A 19,243-nucleotide genomic window follows, 5' to 3' on the forward strand; every position below is an offset into this window, starting at 1 on the left:
CTCATTGCCACTGTGTGTCTCTTTCCAACCTCTAGCACTTCGGCACGAGAGCCACTCGCTCAGACGCTCGGTAAACCAACTTCCTTCTTTACCCTGCAATTTCCACGTGTAGCATTTAATAACCTACGTATTAATTTAATCCCCTTTTAATATGTTGCTCAATATTTGGGTACAATACATTCTTTCAAAAGAAATAAACTTTTCTTTATTCATGTATTTTAACTTTTGACGTGTGAAAACGTTCTGCGTCTCGTCAACATTCTCCGCCATTTCCAGACAATGGATGATTGACGGCCACGTGCCGAACGCAGTCCCCACTCCTTGAGATTGTAGGTAGGTCCTTCTCGAGAGGTTTGTAATACGTGTGATGGAGACAGACGACCGTAGGCGAGGACTCACGTCGACGGTCGCACGTCATTGGCTAAGACGCGAGGAGTGAGAGAGACACAAGTGCTGTAGGTGTCTCGCGATCGCGGCAACACCGCGAAAACTCGGGCCTACCTCCCAGGCATCATCTTTCGAAAAACAGACCATAGTTAAGGAACCCCGAGGAAATCCGCTCGCTCGCTACTCGCGGTCGCGTCTGCAAACCCGCAACTTCTCACGGAAGGTGAGAAGCTGACCGACGTAAATTTGTCTCTATTTTACCGCAAACAATTACAGATGCACCCGAGATGAAAGTGGATGGCTTATCGCTATCGAAGTCTGGGCCGGATGTCGCTTGCCCCGCTCCACGCTCGTCTTTAACTCGCTTCCACACTGTTCTCCTACTCGAGATATAGCCGCAATGATATACGCTCTGTACTATGCTCGCTCGTAACCGAATGAGGAACCGCGGATTTCGGTAATCGGCCGTATCGTTCGGCGGTATTCCCCTTTCCCCGTTCCTCTACCGTTTCGTTCCTCGTACCCCCGCCACGAATCTCCCCTGGAGTATCCGCCGGTCTTCAGGTGCGCCACGTTTCCGGAAACTCCTCGGACCCTGAGGGTTTCTCCGCCAATAATTCGGTCCCGTGGACGCGCCTGTACCCCCCAATGATGGGTCTCTCCCGCAGCCACCTCCGTTGGGAGTCCTATGCAGAGGGAGGCGCCGATCACTGCCCTAATGGTCCCTCCGGGATCAAGGATATAACAATCAATAATCGTAAGGTTGAACTAAGGCCTCTAATCACTCCATCACAGAGATTAATACTGTTCAATGTCTGCCCCTCAATTCCACATGTCCATATTGAGAATATCTTCAGACAAAACAATATCCGTAGGACTTCAAAACTCTCTTCCATCAAAGTTGGCATTCAAGAACCTGATTTAACACACATACCAAGCTTCAGACGCTCAATCTACGTAAACCCAGAAGATATAACTAAAATTCCAAATTCATTTGTAATCACATACGACAACTCCCAGTATAGAATTTTTGTGAACTCGGATAAGCTGAACTGTTTTCCCTGCGGACTTAAAGGAAACGTCGCTAAGCAGTGCGCCAATAACAACCAAACGAACAGTGAAGTAACACTAAACAAGGAAACATCCGCTTCAACAGCTGTAAGTAACCCCATTGAAATATACAGCCCGCCCTCCACGAGTAACGAGAAAACAGGTAACCATCCAGAGGAGCTTCCCCCACCCACCAACAAAAGACCTCTGTCAACATCAGATAGTATCTCTGTACACAACCTCAACCCTGATAAAACTGACAAACCAACCATTCTCTAATCAACCTCAAAACCATCCTTCAACTAAATCGTCTTCCAACTAATCCTACGAATGACAAATCTCACAACAACGGACCTCAATACAAAGAGCCTAAACGTCCCTAATCACTTCACATTGCAATCGAGAAAATTGGTGAAATGCTTGAACCCGCAAAACATACCATCGAAAATGAGACGAACAACTTCCCACTAAATTTCATACAATTTAAAAATTTTCTTAAAAACGTGTTTCGTGCAGAGAACGTATTAGAAGTGGCTCGCAACTACACCCAAGATACACAATCTCTTCACCAAATGATAACAAAGATCTACCCTACACTAAAAGAGCGCAGCATTAAGAATAGGCTCCATTGAATCTGTAACGAAATGAAAAAACACTTACATGAAATACTTCTAAATGAATCATACAGTATGGATTGTACATCTACTCCTGCTTCTACGGATTATGAATCGGATAACGAACTCAAATAAATTGCCACCCATCTGAACCTACGATAAACCCATTTTAACCGCACTAACCACACTTAGATACATCATGTTCGACATTATTCAATGGAACGTAAATGGATTTCTGCCACGACTCGACTCTATCAAGCTACTTACCAACGAATTAAACCCCTCTGTACTTTGCGTTCAAGAAACCAACTTCAAGAATGAAAGCAAGATAGACCTAAGAAACTATACACTCTTCCACAAGACCAGAACCCAATGCTCCTATGCAAGTGAAGGAGTAGCTATCTACGTTAAGAATAAATTCCATTGTGAAGAAATCCCGATCGCCACTAAGTTTGAAGCTATAGCAGTTAAAGCCTATCTACCTCGCAAAATCCATATATTAGTTAACGTATACTTACCGAATTTACAGAATTTTACCATGGACGACCTGTTGCATCTCCTATCACAAATTCCCAAACCTTTCATAATAGGCGGAGATTTCAACAGCCGCAACCCGCTATGGGGCTCCGAACGAATCAATTCCAGAGGAAAGATCATTGAAAGGTTCCTTGAACACAGCGATTTAATTTTACTCAACGCGAAAGTAAACACCCATTATAACTTAGCTTCCTACTCCTACTCAGCTATCGATTTCACCTTCTGCAGCGATGACATTTGTCAACTAAGCAATTGGCAGGTTTTGGACACAGCGTGGGATAGCGACCACTTCCCAATCAATATCCATATCGACAACCCAAACTCGACTCAACTAACAAACTACAACCAACCAAAATGGAATCTTAAAAAAAACTAACTGGAAACTATATAGAGAAGAAATACAAAAAGAACACTCAACTGCCACCAATTCGATAAAGAGCCTGATATTAACGTCCACCTTGAAAAGTTTATCCAAATTATAGCCGAATCTACAGATGCAGCAGCTCCTAAAATCCCTCATAAAGTTTGGAATAAGAAAGTCCCTTGGTGGAACGATAAATGCAGCTCATCGAGAAGAGATTTCAGACATGCTCTAAACATATTTAAAAAGGACTCCACTATTGAAAACAAAATAAACCTCAAGAAACTCCGAGCTATTTTCCGAAAAACGATCAAACTCAACGGAAGAAAATCTTGGATCAACTACGCCTCTAATAGAAACAGAAAATCAAACCCTATACTAGTGTGGTCAAAAATTTAAAAAATAAATGGGAACTACAGATGAACGGATATAACAACAATAACAACAACTAATAATCACTTAGAAACTAATCCAAAAGACATAGCTAATTGCTTAACAACAAATTTTGCCAAGAACTCGAGTAATGATAACTACAGCCCCGAATTGAGAAAATTAAAGGCTAGTCAACTCAAAGAACTGACGCTCCTGGACATCCCATCTTCCTCGAAATCGCCTATCAATGATACACTTACTCTACCTGAACTCCTTTCAGCTCTAAAGTCTGTAAAAACACCTCCCGCCATCGGGCACACTTGTTCTTCTCAATCTATTTAACCTCATTTGGACTCAGAGGACTTTCACAACTGCATGGAGACTGGCCACTGTAATTTCAATATTAAAGCCAAACAAAAATAAACTGGATTGTTATTCGTACAGGCCAATTGCTCTAACCAACAACCTATGCAAACTCCTTGAAAAAATAGTCAACAATAGACTAGTTTGGAGCCTGAAATCACGGAACCTATTTTCTAACTCACAGTTTGGATTCAGAAAGTTCCGTTCCGCAATGGACCATCTAACCGTCCTTTACTCATCTATCTGCAATGCTTTCGCCAACAACGAACACCTAACGGCCATCAGTCTCGATATTGAAAAGGCTTACGACATGGTATGGAGAACGCGAATTCTCTATATCCTCCACAAACTTAAAATTGGGAATAACACAATAGCTTTTATCCTTAATCTACTTACAGACAGACACATTCAAGTTAGAGTACAAAACGCAATGACCGACCTAACATATATACAAAATGGAGTCCCACAACGCTCCGTCATTAGTGTCACCCTATTTCTTACAGCGATAGACCAAATTGTAACCCATCTAACCCCACCCATCAAGGGCTGCCTATTTGCAGATGATTTTACCTTCTTTTGCTGGGGCAAAAATACAACCACCACTTAAAGACTCCTCCAAAAAACCCTTGATACCCTCAGTTCATGCGCCTCACACTCTGGCTTCCTTTTGCCAAGTCAAAATCTAAGCATGTTATCTTTTGGAAAGCCAGAAAAAAGCTTAATAAAAAAGCAAAATACTCGGCATCACATTTGACAACAAAACTCGCTTGGGCACAGCATGTAAAATATCTTAAAAACAGCTGCCTCAAAAGAACCAATATGTTGAAAAGCCTGGCATGTAAGAGCTGGAGAGCTGATAGAAACACCTTAATAACCACATACAAAGCATTAGTGAGATCGAAAATAGACTATGGATCCACGATATATGGCTCAGCAAATAAAAGTTTCCTAAACATATTAAACCCTATCCAATCCTCTTGCCCACGAATTATCTCGGGTGCCTTTAGAACCATTCCTACATCCAACTTACAAAGCGAGCTAAACGAGCCCCCATTGTATATTATACGCAAACTGTTGGATGTAACATACGTTCTTACAGTCTCATCCACCCCAAATACCAGTAATTATGTTTTACCAAAGAACCGCTCAAACAACACTAATAAAAAGAAACGCTGCCCTAAACCCATATCATCAAGAATACAGAAGAATCGATGCAAATTAAACATGACTGTCCCAAATGTCGAAAACCGCATCCCGTTCCTCTACCCTCCATGGATTTCCATTAACACACCCACTCTATCACTCTTCGAAAAATACAAGAAAAAAGGCACTAATGGCGAAACACTCAACACCACACTCTAAGACTATATTAATCAAAATAATTCTATTCCCGTTTATACGAACGGAGGCAAAACAATTACTTCTTGTGGATGTGCATTTGTTACAAGAAACAATGTTTTCATTAAAAGACTCCCGAACAGTTTCTCCCCGTTATCCTGTGAAACCCAAGTAATATTACATGCCTTAACCTACATCCTTGAATCAGACAAAGACAAATTTACCATATTCACTGACTCCGAAGCCGCCATCGAAAATATCAGCAAATGGTTACAGTATTACACCTTCCAATCTATCCAAAAAAAGATCACAGAAATATAAAACAAGGAGAAGTATATTAAATTACATAGTATGGATCCCCAGCCACTCTGGGCTTATTGGAAATGAAGCTGCCGATAAAGCCGCCAAGGAAGCTTGGCGAGTATAATGTCCTTCTCTTCTTCAAATCCATTAATCTACTCGACGAGCTGTGGATACAAGTTATATTCCATTTAAGTTATCTTTGTAAGACAAGTGGTCGCTACTGACTCTACAGTGGATGCGATCACACCAAATCAACCATAAGTAAAAAAAAAAAAGATTTAGGCAAAAAGAAACCAGCGTTGTAGGAAATCACGTGCTTTGTAGAAGTTCAACGAACGAACCGTCGCGTCGTGCAGTCTCACCGAAGCGCGGGCTCCGTTAATTTATTGCCGGGATACCCATTGCTTCGAGATACAAAGCAAAAAGTACATTTTCCTCGAGGAGCAGGCGTTTCGTTACAGGACGCAGGGAACTTTTATACTTGCAAACTGAATTTCAACCATTTGAGGATCAACCAGCAAGGCATAACGTAACAGAAATATCTGGAAATCGTAAAAGTGGACTATCTGTTTAATTATACGGGTTGAAGTACACCATCTTACACAAAATACGAGGAAACATAAAACATAATAGGGTCATTCCACGCCAATCAATCACTTTCTTCCCTCGATGTCTGAAATTTTGTTCAAAATGGACTATGATGTAATCCACCTAGAATTATGGGGGAGGGGGTGTTAAGTCAGCATTTTGCGAATTTCGAATTGGTTTTAAAAATACAGGCAATATTCGTGAAAATCGATTTTACTTATGAATTTATATCTCGGAAACTATCTGTCATATTCGGTTGATGCCTATTTATGTTTTAATCCAGAAGGATCAGCCTTCCTGAATAAATTTCTTCGAGGTCGAAAAATAATTTCTGCAATACTAAAAGTTATAAACAAATTCTTATTGTGCACATTGTACCCCGAGGTTGCGACTTTTAAAATCCGAAATAAATACTACCATATTCGATTAAGTGTTTTCCATAAAATCAGCCTATTGGTAGGGTGATGCGTTTGATGATAGGTCAATTTGCAGGTGAATTTCCGAAAGGGTGAGTTTTAATCAATTTATGGCTGATTATTATTTTTTTATTTTAACTCAAGCTATGACTTATTTCCGGCGATAGTTCTGCAAGTTTCCGTACGTAAATTTTTCCTTCAGCATGCTAAAGAGAGTTATTCATTATCAGTAACATTGTTGGCCGTTCTTAAATTACGAATTTTTATCTCAATAACAAACTACGATCACTTCACGTTCATTTTCTGTGACATTACCTTTTCGTTAATACGTTATTTGAGAAGGAAATTAACGTAATCCTTATCACCTCACTTCAAATAACTATTATTTCCGACTCCATTTAAGAAAAGAACTGTGTATTTGTCTTTTTACGTTACACATGACTATCCTCCATTTGTGCTTTATTCATTAGTCACTTTAAATGACAAACAAAACCTAATAATAGTTCGATTTTATTTATTATGTCATTTTCATTTGCTATTGTATGTACTTTACTTCAATGCATGCAGAATTGCATGTTCGTAGCTTCGTAGTAGAAGCGCGGTACGTAACAATGTTATCACGGGAACTTGGCCGGCAGCTCGCGCTCTGAATGGTCGGTGTTTTTCGTTAATATCTCGTTAACAAAGCCTCAGATAACCTTGTTGCTAAGGAAACACTTGTTTCAGATTACTTCACGAGTTTTTCCTGTCCGGGTACCAACATGTTTGTTTCACCCGGTATGTAGATAGATATAGAACTAGCACAGAACGAAAAATGTTTTTGCACGACGGTTTTAAGTTGTACAATAGCCTACCAACACATCAAAATCAGAGAGTACAAACAAAGGCACATAGTACAATAATTAATAGAAGTAAATTAGTAGTTAAGAAGACTAAGTGTACGTACACAGAAGTTTGTAAAGTTGCTACTGGAGTTAAATGAACGTCACCAATCAATCAATCTCTCTATCTTTCTATCTCTCTATCTCTCTTCCCCTCTATCCCTCTATCCCTGTATCCCTCTATCCCTTTATCCCTCTATCCCTTTATCCCTTTATCCCTCTATCCCCCTATCCCTCTATCCCTCTATCCCTCTATACCTCTATATCTCTATCCCTCTATGCCTCTAACCCTGTATGTCTCTAACCCTCTAATCCCTCTACTCCTCTATCCATCTATCACTCTATTCCCCTATCCCTCTCTTCCTCTGGTTCGTGCGTTCAGCACTATCATCCCGCGACAGATTATGAGGAAGTCTCAGCATGAGACCTAGGTCGTCTCACGTAAAACAGCGTTTCAAGACATGCCCCTGCGGCAAATCTTATCGTGTATGGCCTACTTTACGATGACCAGTCTGTTTAATGAACACGATAATAATCGTTTACGTTTTCTTTTTTAATACAATACGTCACATTTATTGGTTAAGTGTCAAACAATTACACATTTTACATATGCCGACATGACATGACTTGTACCCTCTACTTCCTAGATTTTTCCTGGAATTTTAACGCACCTATTGTTACTTCGATTATTAATATCATATAAATAATTTTTTGAACCAAATTTAAGACATTAATATCTTGAGACATAAAGAAAGTGAATTTTTCAATCCGATACATGGAAAGTAAAAATGATTATTTAACAACCTGGTCTTTACGATTCCGTTTCCACAATCAAGCAGTTCTTAAGACATCGAAAACAGGTGAATACGAGACAGTCAGAACATCAGTTTATATCTCGTTGTCGAAGGATCACGCACATGTAATGCTTACATCATTTTCTACAATACGAAATAATTTCTTTGCCATCTAGCGTAGGCTGTAAAGTCGGATTTCATTTCCACACTTTTTGGAGTACTGATAAATAATCACTTAATACACACGCGGGATTTGATAAAAATTTAAACAATACTAATATTTTTATAACATCACTTGTAGTTTCACACTGTTCAGGTCCGAAAAAATTCGAACTGGCAGCTCTAGCAAAGCTATAGTATTTATATTAGTGAACAGAATGCTGATATAGGACCATGCTTTTCTGAAGAAACAGAAAGATCAGATATTAAAGAAACAGCTGAAAACACTCATTTTTATAACATTCTGCTGCTTGTTAAGGGAGGAGACTCCGTGGCCCGTGCGCTGTAGCGTGCACTCACACAATCAACGGGAACCGTGTATATATACGCGATGCACAAGAGAGACAATCGATTTCATAAATTCCAACTTTTGTCTCAATAATTGCACAAATGAAGATTTCGCAGGTATAAAACTCACGGATAGACTTCACTACAGGGTGATCTGGTCCTTAGAAACACTAATAAACATCATACGTTGAAAGAATTGGAATTTTAGAATGTGTGTAATTGAAACAGACGCCGATGTAAATACACGAGATGGCTGCTCAAGTCACATTTTGTCAAATATCTCACGATTTAATGGTTTTATCGTCAAAAGCAGACCAGACCACCCTGCACGCCACTATCACACTATTGCAGAAATCCGTTTTTTGTCAATTTATCACTCCTGGAAGGCAGAAATTGGTATTTACGATTCGACGCGTCCAGACTCAGGAATAAACAGTGGTATAGTTCAAGGATTCTCCGTAGTGGCGTTTATGGTATTTGTCAGTCACTTTGGCCATGTTACCACCGAGCATCGATAAAACAGAGGGAGTCGGTAAATGTAACCTCACAACACGTGCTGGATTGTATGAATTGTTTTGTTACGCTGTTGCCACATGTTCCCCATTATGTACAATTCTGCCCATCAGGAGAACGATGGAATACCTACGGCCTAGGCCTACGACTCATGGCGAGATTTCGACTCTCGCCGAACGTAGGAAAAGAATGGCGCGACCGAAAGAGATTCGAGAATGAAATAATACATTTTTACGTATTAATGTTTGCAACGATAAACCTTTTCTATTCATACTTTCAATGATGCTTATTTTTTTAATCAACGGAATTACATACGAAATACTAGAAATGGTATTCCCGAGAAACAAATTGTAATAATAAATAACATGTATTCCGAGTATTCCATATACAAAAAACATGGAATACTATACAAATCTGCTGTTTGAAATGATATTTATTTATCTTTTATTGACATAATTAATACGGGTATTATAGGCGTACACGTATATTTCATAAAAAGGACGCAAAAAGAACAAATTTATAGAAAGGACAAATTTATTCGATGAGAATTTATTCAACGAATAAAGATACTTTTTTTATTCGAAGAGCGTTTTGCTATTTAGCTACTTTTTTGTGCAAAATAGTTCGGAAGGTCATTAGAAATGAAATGTATGCGTTGGAAACTCGTGAAATGTTGTGTTAGAAAAATTTGAAAGTGTGTGAAAAACATGCTTCTCGCGCGCAGAAGAAAATATGATTTCAGAGAAAAAAAGGTTAAATAAAACATAGATATTTTTAATACCTACAAAATGAGATATAGTACGTTAAAATCGCTGTACATGTTCAGTTGCAAAACAATTAAAACTGTCAAAATAAGATCTTCTTTTAATTGTTTAATACTCGGAGGGATTTGAACATAGAACTTCGAAACTTTGAGAGAATATGGCATCCATTACTTAGTTTTTACAAAAAGCCATTAATTTATCCCAAACGCGTCTCCGGAAAAGTTAAATTCTCCATCTCGGACAAGTCGGACAGCAAGCAGCGCGGATATTTTTTACTTTTTGAGTTGTACTATCATATAGATTTCAAATGAAATAAATTTTTAAAATTAAATCACCGAAAAATAGCTCCAAAAAATAGGTAACTTCTTTTCTGGTAAACAATTTGAATAACATCGTCATTTTTTATTCTATTGTAGGATTTTCATATATAATACTGTAAGCTGTAAGGTGTGAATAGTGTGAAATAGTGTATGTGTGTGTGTACTTTGATATTTCAATAAAACATAACACATTCCTTCTCTATCTCTGTCGCACTTATGTCTATGAAAATTCTAGAACATATTGATTTAAAACAGGTGTAACTCTAATCGATAATATTGATTTTTTAAAACATCTAGAATTTTCATAACGGACGTGATGGAATGAAGAGTGAATGTGTGTGTGTGCGTGCGTGAGGCCACGGTGTACTAAATTCGCCATGCACTCTTAAGGAGTTTTTCGTTGACGAAGACGAAAGGACCTCCCGGTGGAGAAGGGTCATTCTTCGGTTCGAGGCAATTTAGAAAATATGTTTGAGATATATCACCATATTTGCTCTGTAATTTTATTCTTCTTCCATACAATCTCTTATAATCAAAGACATCGAATAAACCTTCGAACTTTTGCCAGTACGAATAAACGTGCTGCCGAGCGTTGATCTCCGAAGGTCCAAGGCCAGCGACCGTCCATCGGCATACAATGTAAGCAGGTAAGGATAAGTGTTCATGGATAAGTGAAAATTTAAACTTTTACATTTTTCAATATATTTTAATGGAAGTGTCATGAATGAATTGAAGAGATTCTCCCGATGAAAATGACTGCAAACGCGACATCGGTCGTGCTATTTTCAATAATATATCATTTTTATCGTAACATTATGTATGAATTGATCTATTTAAATTGTTCGATTACACTCGCGTTTAGACTCATTTTTATCGGGAGAATATTTTCAATTCATTCGTGACACTTTCATGAAAATATATTGAAAAATGTAAAAATGTAAATTTCTACTTATGCATAATTTCTTACCTGCTTACTTTGTATTTCGGTCGTCGGTCGCTGGTCTTTCACGTTCAGCCCTCAGCCTCTCGCTCGGCGCTCAGCAGTGCGTTTATTCCTGAGCCAAAGCTATTCGAACGAACAGTCATGCACCAATGTCAACACGTGCGCTTCCCATTCTTTAGCTGACGGTGGGCTGAAGCAGACAAAAAAGTTTAAAAGGCCGCATATCGATGTGATTCATATTGCACTATCCAAAATTCTATACTGTTTATTTATTCACGGTATATTACAGTGTAGGTGCGGGCGTAGCAAAGATGATACGCTACGTACGCCTGCGGCAGAAATTAGTTGTTAGTTCAAAATCTATCTCCGCTGGTCGACAAATGAAAAGATTGATGGAGCGTATGCGATTAATTGTGTTCTTTTTGCGTCCTTTTTATGAAATATATGTGTAAGTATATAACATCTGCATCAATTAGGTCAATAAATGATAAATAACTATTGTTTGTCGGGAATGCCATTTCAAGTATTTCGTATGTAATTTCATTAATGAAAAAAAATAAACATCATTGCAAGTATGAATAGAAAAGGTTTACCGTTGCACACATTAGTACGTAAGTATTCTTTCATTCTCGAATCTCTTTCAGTCGCACCATTCTTTTCCTACATTCGGCGAGAATCGAAATCTCGCCACGAGCCGTAGGTATTCCTTCGTTCTCCTGATGGGCAGAATTGTCAAAAATCGATACTGTCAGGCAACAATGCCTTCGCGTAGCAGATACACAAACCCAACTTTATAGTAACGGGGAAGCAAATTTATTTGTAGGTACTGCCGTTAGATGTATTATCAAGCCGTCCCAATTATCGATTTAGTGTCTTCGCTAGCGTCCGATTGTTTACATCAGCGCTTCGATCGATTCGGAGTTAGCCCCAAAGGAATCTCCCCCCTTAAGTTATCTACAGACACTGCGAGGCAGGCTTGTGCGACTGCCTCGCGAGGCATGCCTCACGAAATGTATACCTGTATGGCCGCATGTAATCTCAGTGCGAGGCACGTATACATTTTGAGAAACACGTCTCACCAAGCACCCGCGTAAGACAGCCTCGCAGTGTCTGTACATATCTTTATAATTCACAGAGCTTGTTTCGTGTATCGTTATCCAACAACGACACATAGTTGCAGAAACGAAGTGATCACTTTTTCCGAGATGTAATTAAAGTGTTTCTCGGAAAGACATGATTTGGTGTAGATAAAAGTATGTACTACATGCATATTACAAATGTCATACGATTAATATGTAGTACCAACAATCTAAACCTGGGAAGCGTTTGAACAATTAATACTACTCCGTTCGTTTTTTCTTATGAATGTTCAATAAACTGCCCATATCTTTAAGAATCGTCAGTTTGCAATTTACCGACTGTAAAAGCTGTACAGTTGCAAATATGATTTGGAATATGATGGCACCTTTACTTATTTTTGTTTATCGATCATCATTAATGATCATGCCGTTTATTAATAATCACTAATACAGGCATAAGTTCCTCTGCTACACAGAGTGTCCCAAAAAGATGGGACGATCCGCAACATAAATTTTCTTCATGCAAATACAAATCGAAAAGTCCTTTACTGTTTTGCAATCTGAAACTCCATTTCCAAGACCCTGTCCATTTCCAAGAATGCCCGTGGGTGTGGCCCACCGCTCAGTCGTTAACTGCTAAGTCGAGTTCGCTTAACTGCTAATATTATTGTATTTGCATGAACAATATTCGTGTTGCGGATTGTTTATCTCGCTGGGACACCCTGTAGAACCCTTGTACGAACTGTCTTAGTCTCTGCGTCACGCGAGCTGAAGCGGTTGAAACTATATACAGAGAATCTTCGATAAGTATGAGCCGGTTCCTCCACGATGAGTGTGAAGTCGTCATCCACACCACTTTCACGAGCCGATGGCTGAACGAGGGGAGATTAATTAAGAAAAGATGACATTTCCGAGTATTGAGTGACATAACACTGATGCAACGATGAAACTTTTTTGTTTTTTGTTCCTTGTTAACGAAACTTTTACGAACATATTCGTGAGATTTTTCTGATTAAAATGATACCATACACGATATAATTTGGATCATATTAACTTATGTATCGTGAGTTATCAATTCATATTCTTTCATTATCGCTTCTGATAAATTGCAACACGGGTTGTAAGACAAATTTAAAATAATAATAAGGTAGTACTTCTAATATGTTATACATCAACGTAGCGTGTAGTACAGTACATATAAATGTATAATAATTAGAATAATAATACGTATATCATTATAATTCTTCCGTTTTCTATCCTTCGTTGGTCGGTCCTTCAATTGTAGAAACAAACTAAATAACAAATAACATTAATAAATCATTTCATGAGCAAGGTGATGATGAATTTTAAATACATTTGTCGCAAATATGCACGCTATTATTTCTCTAATTATCGAAAATATGAAAACCTATTTCGTACAGAAGTTGTTTCATTTTATAGAACACGTAATAGAATACTTGAATCTCTTGTTTAATTGTTAATTTAACTAGCTTAATTGTTAATTAACACTAGATTGCCCAAGGAAGTCATTTTGACTGCTTTTTAATTTCAATTAGAAAAACAATTACGTATATAATGACACAATTTCTTAGAATTTTGTGACTTTTTGTACAACATATAAATGCGTTTATTAATAATTGTAGTTACCTCCCCCTCCTTCATTTCCGGTACATATATATGTGTTATACCTATATTGCCCAAAAGCAGTCATTTTGACTGCTTGGGAAATTTTAAATAATCAAATGACTCTTATTATTGAATTGAGTAAATTTCTTATATGACCAGTTCGGCTCTGTATTGAAATAACAGTTTTCATTTTTTTTCGATTACCGTCACATGATAACATACAAGTACATGATAAATTGTCGATTTGGGCGTATACTTGATAAGTTGCAGTTGCTCAATAAGCTAAAGTAGTACTTGTTATTCGAATCTTTATGCAGTGATACTTGTTCTAACAAGTTGTTTATTTTATTTCTTTTGCGCCCTAAATTCATGAAAGAAATGTCGAATAGAAGTGATTTATTGGAAAAGCTAACGAACATAAGTGAAGAGTGCTCCGATATAGAATCAGATGCAACAAATTCTGAACTATCATCTGAAGATTAAGCTGATTATATTCAAAGTGAAACATCTGACACTGAAGATAGCGATGAAGAGTCGATCACCAATGATGAAAATGAAAGTGTCATCAATATGCCCAGGAAAAGGTGTAGGGTGCTAAGTAGTTCACACTCTGATGAAGAAACTGAAAACACCTTTCAGGAGACCGAAACAGCTGCCGATGGTACTGTGTGGTCAAAATTTGACGAAGGTGGTTTTCCAAGTGAAGTAAATTTTTTTTATTGTTAATATTTACTAATAACTTGTTATATAACTGTAAATAATATAAAAAATATTAAAAATTAATTTTAAACAAATTTCTTTACACATTAGTTATTCTTTCACAATGCAGTCATTTTGACTGCTTTTGGGCAATATAGGTATATACTAAGTTTCAGTCTTTCTAGTGTTAACTAAGCTTTTAGTTGCGCTTGTCCTTTTCTATGTTCGGGACACTACAAAGGCAAGCTGCCGAGGCTCGAGCTTCGAGCAAAAAACAAATTGATGAGGTGCTGACAACTTTTCGCCTACAGCGTGAATGTGACGCCGCGGAACCGAGGCCTTCATACTCAACGAGGGCTCTCTGTAGTGTGTTTATGTAAAGCGTTGATCAGCAGATCCTAGTGATACTTATTATTTCCATTAAGTATTTCAAGAAGAAGAACCCCTTCACTATTAGCAGTTAAAAATAACTTCTTTGCTAGTAGGGAACAGCAAATTTTAACGAGTATTTCGAAATGTTTCAGTTGCTTTATCTCTCTTTGAGTAGTACCTGTAACTCCTTTGGTGGTAGGGTAAGTACATCAGTATTAAGAACATAATTTATTTCTGTGTTAAATATCCGTAAAGATTGAATCGAAACAGATTGTAGATAGTTCAAACGACTCTGAGTGAGGCCTAAGTCCCCGCACAATCCCTAACTCCCAACATTTATTTCCTGTCAATATCTAAAATATGAGTCTTTTAACTTTTGATTGAGTTTACGAATACAACATTTCGTCCTCCGAGAAGACGTGCATTTTTCATGCCTGAAGTGGCCTAAGCCTAAGGACTAACAATTTAAATGAATGAACTGTTGAATGAAATGTTCTTATCTGGCACACTGTAGCATTCTACGAAATCACTATGTTCATTTTACATACAGTATTTCACATACGACGCAAAGGATCAAGAAATGGGACGGCCAGTAATTTCGATAGATTATTATAAAATTCTAAATTTTACCTTCGGTGACAGTAATTTTTCAACGGATAACGTTTCAATTTCAGAATGTGAAAGTAAAAAGCTTCCCATGATGCGATCTAATATGTCGGAAACAATTCAACCCTGACATGCACAAAAGTATTACGAAAATGTTACAATTCGATTTAACACGACATTAAACGTATAATAAGGTGAATGGTATTTATTTTTAGGAACAAAAGAACCTGTGTTGCAACACAGGTTCTTTGGTTATATATATAAGATAAATCATACATGCCAAAAATCGGACGCCAACGGATTCGTTGCGCATAGTTTAATATTTCAATATGCTAGGTATACCAATTTTTTTAAGTTCTGGTGGTATAGCTTAAATTTAAAAAGGTTTTACACTCTGTTTTCATTTACAGTTGGAGAAAAACATTTCTAAATAAATACCATGTATATTTTGTGGAAATTTACATCTATGTAACTTATCGATATTTACCTAAAGCATGTTTATAAAACTGTTTTAGAAGAAACTTGACAACTGTTTTTTTCATGCTGAAAATAGATCTCGTCAACAAACCAACATATCATTTTCAGGGACGTGCCACAGGAATATTCGATGCAGTTTGATTATTTTGCCAATAATAAAAAAGGAATGAGGTTTAGTGAAATGCCATTTGAAAATACAGTGTTGTGCCACAACTAGGTACGCCCCCGATAAGGCCAAAATGAACTAATAAGAAAGCTGTTGTGTGATCAGCCGATTCACCCTTTACATTTCGACATTGTATCTATGTACGTGAACAAAAAATAGAGAAGATGTGCGCCAAGTAGAATCCAATTGGTTGTTCTGGAAACACAGACTGATTAGCTGTTCACTGGCGGAGCCGAAATGCAAAACGGAGGCTCGAAATTCGTGTTCTCACAAGAAACTATAAATTTCGCAATGGAGGCAGGTTAATTATTCCCATCACTACTGCAACAACTGCTACTATTCTTACTATTACGATTACTATTACTACTCCTACTACTACACTACTAGTACTACTACTACTACTCCTATACTATTACTACTACTACTACTACTCCTATACTATTACTACTACCACTACTACTACACTATTACTACTACTACTACTACTATTACTACTATTATTATTAATACTGCTTTTAGTATTATTGTTGTTAGTATTATTATCATTACTAACACCACTACTGTTGTTGCCGTTGCTGTTATCATTAATATTAATAGTTATATATTAATTTATTATACTAATATTATTATTATTGTAAATCAGCGAAAAATGGTCCATTGATTTTTTAATTGATCTTCCTGTTTCATTTAACACTGCCAATCTCATTATAAATTATATGATTTCATCATTAGATGTGTGTGCAAAATGTTAATAGCCTGTCCGATTTTTATAAAAAATTGCCTTCACACGAATCAGCCTTATTTCTGGCTTAATCGCAGAAAATTCGATTATTCTAAGATTGCACTGCTTCATTTAACCCGAAATGTGAAGAAAGTACGTAGCATTTGGGAACAGATAGTACAACCGAGAAAAAAATATTCGATTATATTATCCATCACAAAATATTCTATAGCCAGTCAGTGTTTACCCATACAGAAACATCGCATACTTAAAGTACCTCTCTTGACAATGTTTTGCGAGAAACCAAAGCACTATCAAGTATTACAACATTAACACGGTTATTAAGCCTAGTATGTACACACCGTTTAAACACATTAGGTAGATCTCTCACATCTGACATCTGTACTCTTAAATACTAATCGGTTCATTTCACTAGAACGGTTCCTGACCTTCAGGTATCCCGAAAGTACAGTAGCGGACAAAGGGTTAAGCAAATAAACTGTCAACTTTAGAAGGTGAGACTCTATTTTTCGTTCACATTGAAGAAGACACAACATCTAATTTTGGAGTTAAGGAACGCTAGAATATTCTCTGAGGAAGTCGATTTATTCCTTTTCCAGTAAAAATCGACAGTTTGTAAATTTTACTCGTTGTCCTACTAGTAATTATAAAATAATAAGATTAAGTGAAATGTATAGTGATTTGAAGAGACAGGATTATATTGCAAGTATTATGACTTTGTCCAACCCAAAGTCAACTAACAAGCGATCCGTCATATAACTGACAGGTAGTTATTTTGGTTTCGGCGTTATCTATTACTAACGTAAACCAATGTGAAATGTCGAATAACGTAATATAACTTTGAGACACTGCGATTCATCCCATTAGGGCCACTGAAGGTTTAAACAGCAATCATTCCAGTGAAACGAGATAATGTTATAACACACTACATAAACATTTCACAGAAACACTCACAAATATATTCTACAACGCTGTATGCCACAGCCGCGTACATGTAACAACTTTCAAAATCTATTTGGCACTCTCCTAGTTTCGTGGAAAAGGCGGGCGCGTTTGTTATATTCATCAATTCGAAGACATTGCATCTGCGAGTATAGCTTTACTCTTTCGCTACACCTTTGGCTTTTACGCTACACTTTAATATTCATCCTTACAATAGTACGACAATTGGTCTACGAAGCTAACGTTTTCCATAAAAGATATGAATTATAAATATTTTTGTTGTACTGTGTATAGTTAGTGTAAATAGAGTTTGGCCAGTCAACTCTCGAAAAAAACTAAATCGTAATTTGTATATGTTTTATGATATTGGTCTCCGTATTAATAATGTAAATAGAATGTGATAAAAATTACCATTCTGTTTCTGATGAAAATTTGATCCTGTATTTCGCACAATTACGATCTTTAAATATTGATTAATATATGTTTTCTTCTTCATACGCTTATGTTTGATTATTTAATAATTTGTTAAAATCATCCATATAACAGATGATCAGTACACAGAAATGTCCTGAATTTAGATTGTATTGCCATCTTATGAAGAAAATAGTGGATTATTCATTAATGTACTGAATATTATACGCAATAAAATAACAGTGAAGGATATTCAGTTTGTATTTAACAATAAATTTGAAGAGCATCAATGTAGAATAAAGTGCACTTTGTTCAATTGTAGTATTCTTTGCGTTGTGAAATTTGTTTAAATGAGTTATGTTACAAACTAACAATAAGATGGAATTCACTACAAATGCGCTATTCTAAACAGTCAGTACAAGTAATTGTTTTTGCGTAGATTTGCTGGATGCAGACAAAAAATGTTTAATTTGTATGTACTATTCATAATTTTATACATTATAGTATCATAAATTATTATTTCAAATTGTTTAATATTAATTTGATATTATCTATCCAATACGTCTCAAATTGCCTTCACTGAAAAACGAAAATCATATAAATGTTAAATTATAGTAAATCTTTAATGTTCGCATATACCATATTGAGGCAGTGGTCAGATAAGCTATTATTTATTATACCATTTTGTAGCTAATATCAAAAAATATTTTTGTTCTTGTACATTTGAATTTTCCAATGTAAAAAACTTGATTTCACGTTTTTCCAGCATGAGGTCCGTGTACTGGGAGGCATGGGTTTTGTCTTCTAGACTGGTATTTGCCGCGGCAGAGCAAAACCTGCTCGTAGAAGTAACGACATTTTTTGGGCCGAGTGTATATTATTAGAGGCTAAAATGCTTTCTCCATTTAGTCATCAAATATGCCTCTGAGCAACATTTTTTTCAGTTTCATTTATTTAATTACGTCTGTACCCAGCATTTCCATGGACGTTTGTTGGCATGTGTGTAAGACTCTATTATAATCTCGTTATTTAATCCCCGGAAGGTCTACCAGGCCTGAGCCAGATTTGGACC

This window comes from Dufourea novaeangliae, unplaced genomic scaffold, assembly GCF_001272555.1.
Source record: "Dufourea novaeangliae isolate 0120121106 unplaced genomic scaffold, ASM127255v1 scaffold33, whole genome shotgun sequence".
NCBI lineage: Eukaryota > Metazoa > Arthropoda > Insecta > Hymenoptera > Halictidae > Dufourea > Dufourea novaeangliae.